The 7,236-nt window shown below is 38.9% G+C and overlaps 1 long non-coding RNA gene across 1 annotated transcript; it reads right to left on the minus strand.

The window, feature by feature from the left end:
- Positions 1–1,400: 1,400 nt before the first annotated feature.
- On the minus strand, positions 1,401–7,025 carry LOC144336606 (uncharacterized). The gene is made up of 3 exons (XR_013408504.1): positions 6,901–7,025; positions 4,212–4,259; positions 1,401–3,025 (listed from the first exon to the last, which is right to left on the minus strand). It is a non-coding gene; the product is annotated as an uncharacterized LOC144336606 (long non-coding RNA).
- Between the last annotated feature and the right edge of the window lie 211 nt (positions 7,026–7,236).

A 7,236-nucleotide genomic window follows, 5' to 3' on the forward strand; every position in this document is an offset into this window, starting at 1 on the left:
TGGGGTTTTGGTGTGGATGTCCTTTGTGTTTGTTAGTTTTCCATCTAACAGTCAGGACCCTCAGCTGCAGGTCTGTTGGAGTTTGCTGGAGGTTCAATCCAGATGCTGTTTGCCTGGATATCAGCGGAGGAGGCTGCAGAACAGCGAATATTGCTGATGATCGTTCGTCTGAAAGTTTTGTCCCAGAGGGGTACCCGGCTGTGTGAGGTGTCAGTCTGCCCCTACTGGAGGATGCCTCATAGTTAGGCTACTCAGGTCAAGTCCCTGACCCACTTGAGGAGGCAGTCTGTCCGTTGTCAGATCTCAAACTCCGTGCTGGCAGAACCACTACTCTATTCAAAGCTATCAGACAGGGGCATTTAAGTCTGCAGAGGTTTCTGCTGCTTTTTGTTTGGTACACCCTGTCCCCAGAGGTGGAGTCTACAGAGGCAGGCAGGCCTCCTTGAGCTGCAGTGGGCTCCACCCAGTTCGAGCTTCCCAGGTGGCTTTGTTTACCTATTCAAGCTTCAGCAATGGCAGGTGCCCCTCCCCCAGCCTCGCTGCCACCTTGCAGTTTGATCTCAGACTGCTGTGCTAGCAATGAGTGAGGTTCCATGGGCGTGGGCCTAATCACCTCTTAAAGGTCCTACCATTTAATACTGTTAAAATGGCAATTAAATTTCAAAATAAATTTTGAAGGGGACATTCAAACCATAGCAGGGACTTATATAGAAATAATATCTTTGCAAATGTAGTTAAAGTGAGGTTATAACAGATTAGGGTAGGTCCTAATCCAGTATGACCGATAACCTTTTAAGCAAAGGAAAGGACAGAGAGACACACAGGGAAGAAAGACCTGTGATGGCAGAGGTAAAGATTGAGGGATGTAGCTTCAAGCCAAGGAACCACCAGAAGCTAGGAGACAGGCATGGAACAGATTCTTCCCAGAACCTCACACAGGGAGCATGACCCTACTGACACCTTGTTTTAGTGTCTGATAAAAAAACTCGTTTTCTGGCTTACAGATGATGCCTTCATGCTGTGTCCTCATGTGATAGAAGGGTTGAGGGATTTCTCCAGGGAATTAATCTCATTCTCAAGGGCTTTGCCTTGATGAGTTAATCACCTTCCAAATGTCCCACCTCCTAATACCATTATCTTGGGGGTTAGCATTTCAATGCATAAATTTTGAGGGGACATAAACAGTCTGTCTATTGCAATATTCAACCTGACACATAATTTGAAACCTATGAGAAAAAGAGATAGTTGCCCAACTATTTATTAGAGTTAGATAATTGTGATAACAAAACAGTACACAAACAATACAAGAAACTGAAATTAGTGACCAATCTCACTCAAAGCAAATACAAAAATCATAAGTAAAATACTAACAAATAAAATTGAGCAACATGTTAAAAAAACTAAAATACCGCTTCATAATCTGCGTGGACTTCCTTATTCCAGGAATATGAGGATAGTTCAACATTAGAAAAATCTACTGACATAATGCATCACATCAAAAAGCTAAAGAAGAAAATGTGTATAATTCTGTTGGTATTTATAGAAGAATATTTAATAACATTCTGTTCTCAAAGGGCAAGAGAAGCCTTGCTCTAAGATCAGTAGAAAAAGTTCATCAAAATTAACAGATTACGAATGGAGTAAGGTGCAAAAAATGTTACACTGATGATTAACTGGCAAAACATCACCCGACCAGTAAAATGTGACAATTTGGGGCCATGGGAGAAAGTAAGATGGCAGACTGCCTCTGAAGAAAAAAATTCCAAATCTTTTGAAATTGAGTTTAACAGAGATATGATAGCAACTACCCCAGGTTAGGGAGGGTTCTAGGGAAATGATTAAGATCAGGTATCTATCTTATTCCAATCAGAAATAGATGTGTATATTCTGTTGTTGTCAATTGCTTTCTCAGAATCCCTTACTGGGTGTTCACTGCTGTTAGGATATAGACAAAGATCTTTCATCATGGCCTTCAAGGAGAGGTAGCTTATGGTGGGGAGGAGGGGTGAGAATGAAGAAACTGCTCCTTCTGAGTCATTCCAAGTAAGATCATCCTCCATAATGTCTTAGGTAATACATTGGCCTGATGGTTTTTAAAACTAAAAAAATAAATAAAAGTGTACCTTAGGTGACACCATTTTTGTGCCCACCTCCCTACCAACTAATGGCAAAGGCTCAATCCTGGACCCAGATTCGCCCCAGACTAACTCCCAAGACTGAGTCCCTGGCAGTGCTTTCACCTTCAAGGCCTGCATCCAAATTCCCCTGATTATGCCACTAGTCATCTGAAGTGGGAACCGTGAGACACAGGCAGTGAGAAATTAACAGTGTGTGAGGAAGACAGGATATAATCAGATTCATGTTTTAGGGAAATTATTGTATCAAACATGTCAAAAAGAAAGATAAAACTGGAAAGAGTCTAGAGAATGGATTTCACAGGGTATAAACTAAAGACAGATCAGTTGACAAAACAAACTTAATAGTCCAAAGGAAAGAAGATGAAAGACTAGGTCAGGACAAAGAAATATGATACATTTGAGAGGAAATTTTGAAATGAAAATACGGACCTTTTAACAAAAATATTATAGATTGTGAATGATATTTTTTGTTTTAATCAATACCTCTGAATGCCAAACTAAAATGATATTTGAGTTACAAATAATAATAACACTTCCAAAACTATTTTGCATACAACTTAACTTTGAGTGTCTCCTTAACGATTTTGAACCCCTTGTAAACTTGAACATTCAACCTAAAAATTCTCCCAGCACTTTGGGATTTACAGGCCAAGGCAAGTGAATCACTTGAGTTCAGGAGTTTGAGACCAGCCTGGCCAATATGATGAAACCCCATCTCTACGAAAAATACAAAAAAAAAAAAAAAATAGCCAGGTATGGTGGCAGTTACCTATAATTCCAGTCAGTTGGGAGACTGAGGTGGGAGAATCGCTTGAACCCAGGAGGTGGAGGTTGCAGTGAGCTGAGATCATGCCACTGTACTCCAGCCTGGGCGACAGAGTAAGATTCTGTTCAAACAAAACAAAACAAAACAAAACCAAGGAAAGTGCTAAAACCTATTTCTATTATTCACCAATCAGAAGATTTTGTTAGATGATCCTTTATCATTAATTTCCAAACTGACAATAATATTTAGACCAATTTATTTTAATTTTAATCACTTTTCCCCCAAAATGCTTAGGAATATAGCAATAGCAGACTCCTTCCTAATATTGTAATGGCAAATTACTGCCTTATTCTCTTTCAAGGATATGTATCAATTTCACTTTTCCAGAAATATCTTTTAGGATAAAATGGTATTAGATTAGTTTTGAACATAATTTAATGATTCCAAATGGAATTATTTATATAAAACTCTATCTCAGAGAAATATAATTTTGACAATATGTGGGAAAGAGCACTAGAATAAGAGCAAAAAAATACTTAGTTCTAGATGTGTCAGTGACTATGTGAGAAATATAAACTGTCTAGGTTTGTGGTTTCCTCTTTATTGGGTAAGAGTTTAGATTGGTTTATTTCTAAAGGTTTTTCCAAAAATAACAGTATTTAGATGATGTTCAAATATAGTATATGATATTTTGCTTACATTTTGTGCTTAATTGTATAACACAGCACTTAAATATTTCACAGAAAACTTAGTTTTTTATTAAAAAATGAAACATGCTTACTATGAACAATTTTCTTATATTTTATACTTCCTATATAAAATAAAGGAAAACGAAGAGAAAAAAAATATTATCACTCCTCTCCATCTCTTAGGTGCTGAGGAACTTGCCAGTATGATTAAAGTTGTAGTTCTCTCACCTCCCCTTGCAAATTCAATAAACTAATCTGACCATCCTTAAGAACTAATTGCCAAATTCTGTCACACTTTGTTCTTTCATTTGATAAAGATTCTTTGCTTGGCCAAACTTCAGTCATGTTGCTGAACCTTCTTCTAGGTCCATCTGTGTACTTCCGTGTAACAACCCAGTTTTAGCAAGAACATTGCTCAGTCAGTTTAGCAAAAATCCCCCATCCTCTTTATTTGATCACCTTCACTATCTGATTGATAAATATAGCTCTGTTACAGCAGCATAAAACAGACTAAGACAATAAATATATAATTGAGTTTCTCATTGTGTTAGTTTGTTTTGAGCTGCTATGAGAGAATACCACAGACTAATTTTTAAATAATAGAGATTTATTTCTTACTGTTCTGGAGTCTGGGAAGTCCAAGACCCAGAGGCATCTGGTGAGGGTCTTCTTGCCATGTTGTCCCATAGCAGAAAGCAGAAGGGCAAAAGAGAACAAGAGGGGGGTAAAACTCATTTTTATAACAAACCCACTCAGACGACAACTAATCTATTCCCACAATAATGATATGAATCTACTCATGAAGGCAGAGCTCTCATGACCAAATCACATCTTAAAATTCCCACCTCCCAACACTGTTGCATTGGGAGTTAAATTTCCAACACATGGGCTTTGAGAGACACATTCGAATCACAGCATTCATCTTTTACCATCTCTGAGGTGATGTTCCGTCATCCTGGCCTGTCTTCAGCAAGAATCCTGCTCAGTTGGTGTAGCCAGAATCTCCCTTGTTTCTGATGTTTCCTCTCAGTAATTTTCTCCTGCTTTCTTTCCACCAACCCTCCCTGCTCCTTGGCTATAAATTCCCACTTGCTCATGGTTTACGTGGTTGTGAGCCCAGGTTTATACTGAGGTCTCTTTCCCCGTATTGCAATAGTCTTGAATAAAAGATATTTTTAACACTTTTACTACTGTCCAGCTTTGCCTTTTCTTTGACATGTTAAGGCTTATCAGACAGAACTATCTGTATTTCTGTCTTCCTAAACTCCTAAGACTGAATACCCTAAAGAGCGCCCCCTACTGGCCTGGTTTGCCTATCTCTGACCCATGCATGAACACAGGAGATTTCATATCAAGAGCCTCTTAACAGCCCAGCCACCAAGTTTCTAATTCCTTATCTCTGAGTTGGTCTTTAAGACCAGACTCATTGTTCCATTTATCTGATTACCCTGCTTATTTCCCAAATCAACCTCTCAGACTAAGTCTTCTTTCTGTTGTGAGACAATGAGTTCTGGTTAAATACATGGATAATTGACAGATTCCTTCCTGATGCTGGTGAAGAGAAGTTAGTGTTGTTGACTTTTGTCAGGACTACACTACATACATTATTTCCTTGACTACAGCAAATAAGTACTGTAGGAAAATCTGTTAACATGAACATCAATCACATGAACATCTATCAAAACTATAAAAACCTAAATTTAAAACTCATATCCTTCATTACTAATGGTTTAACTATCAATTTCATATTTAGATTATGATTTAATCTTAGTTCCTCAGGAGAAATATAACTCTCATGCTTAAAGGGACTAAATACACACACACACACACACACACACACACACACACAAACATGCACACTTCCTTTTAACACACTTATGTGGGCCTAAAAGAATATACTTGCAAGCAATATGGTATAATAAAGGCTAATGTTAGCAGTAATAACAGCTGAGAATTGAACAGTTTGTCACTGGGACACCAAAATATGCCACCCTAAAATATGTTTCTTTGGCATATTTCAGTATGGTTATTTAAAGGGGCTGCAGACACAGGAGTAGCTCTGAAAAGCTGTCCTTTTGTGGAGGAGATTTGCATCTGTAGAGGAAATCTATATTAGTGAAGTAAACAGCAGATGCAAACAGGCTTTCTTGAGGGCCTCCTTATCTGCCTTACCCAAATCTAGGAAACATTGACTCACAGGAAAAGGAGACTAAAGTCCTGACACTTTTACAGAATTGACAGAGAAACTAGTACCATAGGCTACCACCTATTCTTTCAAGGGCTGCTACATGCTAGTCTTTATCTGTACAACAAGACAGCCTTTGTTCGACACACCTTTCTTCCCCTACACCTCCCATAGCCTGTCACCATCTCCACCAAGGAGTTCCAAGCCTCTATTCTTTTCTGTATGGTATAAAAACTTCAATCATGTGGCCCCTTTTTGGAGTGTCATATTTCATGTGGCTTCTGTGCATATATGCAGATTACTAAATTAGTCCTCCTAATCTGTCTGTTGCCAGTTTATTTCAGCAGACTTAATGACTCAAACCCTCAGAGAGGGAGGGAGAAATCCCTTGGCCCCTACATCACCATTATAATGGTTTTAATTCATAGAGAGGCAAATTCAGAACAAAGAACCCTTAAGACTACAAATCACAAATTTTACTGTGGCAACTCATTGTGCAAAAACTAAGTAGCAGCAGGATCAGACCATGTTCTGGACTCCCACAGTAATCATGTCTGCTTCTTTCATGGCAGTTATCTTTTTGCCTTGTTAAATAGTAATTTTTGTCTGAATTAGTAGTTATATACTTTTTCTCCCTTTGTATATTACTTATTGAGAGCAAAGAACAACCCAACTTTGTATCCACTGTGCCCCTGCCCTCCCAGCCTAGTTTAGAGTTCAGATTGTTAGCTTGATGGCTGAATGCTCCATTGAGCAATGGAAGGAGAGCCAGGGGATACAAGTGCAGCAGTAAATGTAAATACATGTATCTGTTACGCATGGATATGTGTTATTTTTACATTAGTTCTTACAAGTTTCTTCCTAGTTCATATGAAAGTGTTTCTTATTCAAGTATCTAAGTATTATACAACCCCTTTATAAAACTTTTAAAAAAGTCATCATCCATCCCTGATGCTAATTTCAATACTTTTTATTAGACTGTTACTCAGAACTTGGGGCAAAGCAAGATGGCAGAATAGAAGGCTCCACTGATCATCTCCACTGCAATGATGCCCTTTTAACTAGTTACACCCAAAAAAGCACCTTCATAAGAACCAAACATCAGGTGAGCACTCACAGTACCTGATTTTAACATCATTTTGCTGAAAGAGGCACTGAAGACCTAGGAAAGCCAGTCTTGAATTGCCAAAGCCATCTTCCCCCATCCTCCAGCAGCAGTGGTGTGGTATAGAGAGCGTTTCTGTGCAGTGGGGAGAGAGAGAGAGCAGCAGTTGTTACGCATTGAACTCAGAGCTGCCCTATTAGATCTGAAAACAAAACTCAACAAAATTTAGCTGACGCCCACCCACAGAGGGAGCATTTAAACCAGGCCTAGCCAGAGGGGAATTGCTGATCCCAATGGTCTCTAAACTTGAGTTCCTGCAAGCCTCCCCACCACAGGCTAAGGTTCTCTGGGGC

The sequence above is a fragment of the Macaca mulatta genome, chromosome 18 (assembly GCF_049350105.2).
Source record: "Macaca mulatta isolate MMU2019108-1 chromosome 18, T2T-MMU8v2.0, whole genome shotgun sequence".
NCBI classification, from domain to species: domain Eukaryota; kingdom Metazoa; phylum Chordata; class Mammalia; order Primates; family Cercopithecidae; genus Macaca; species Macaca mulatta.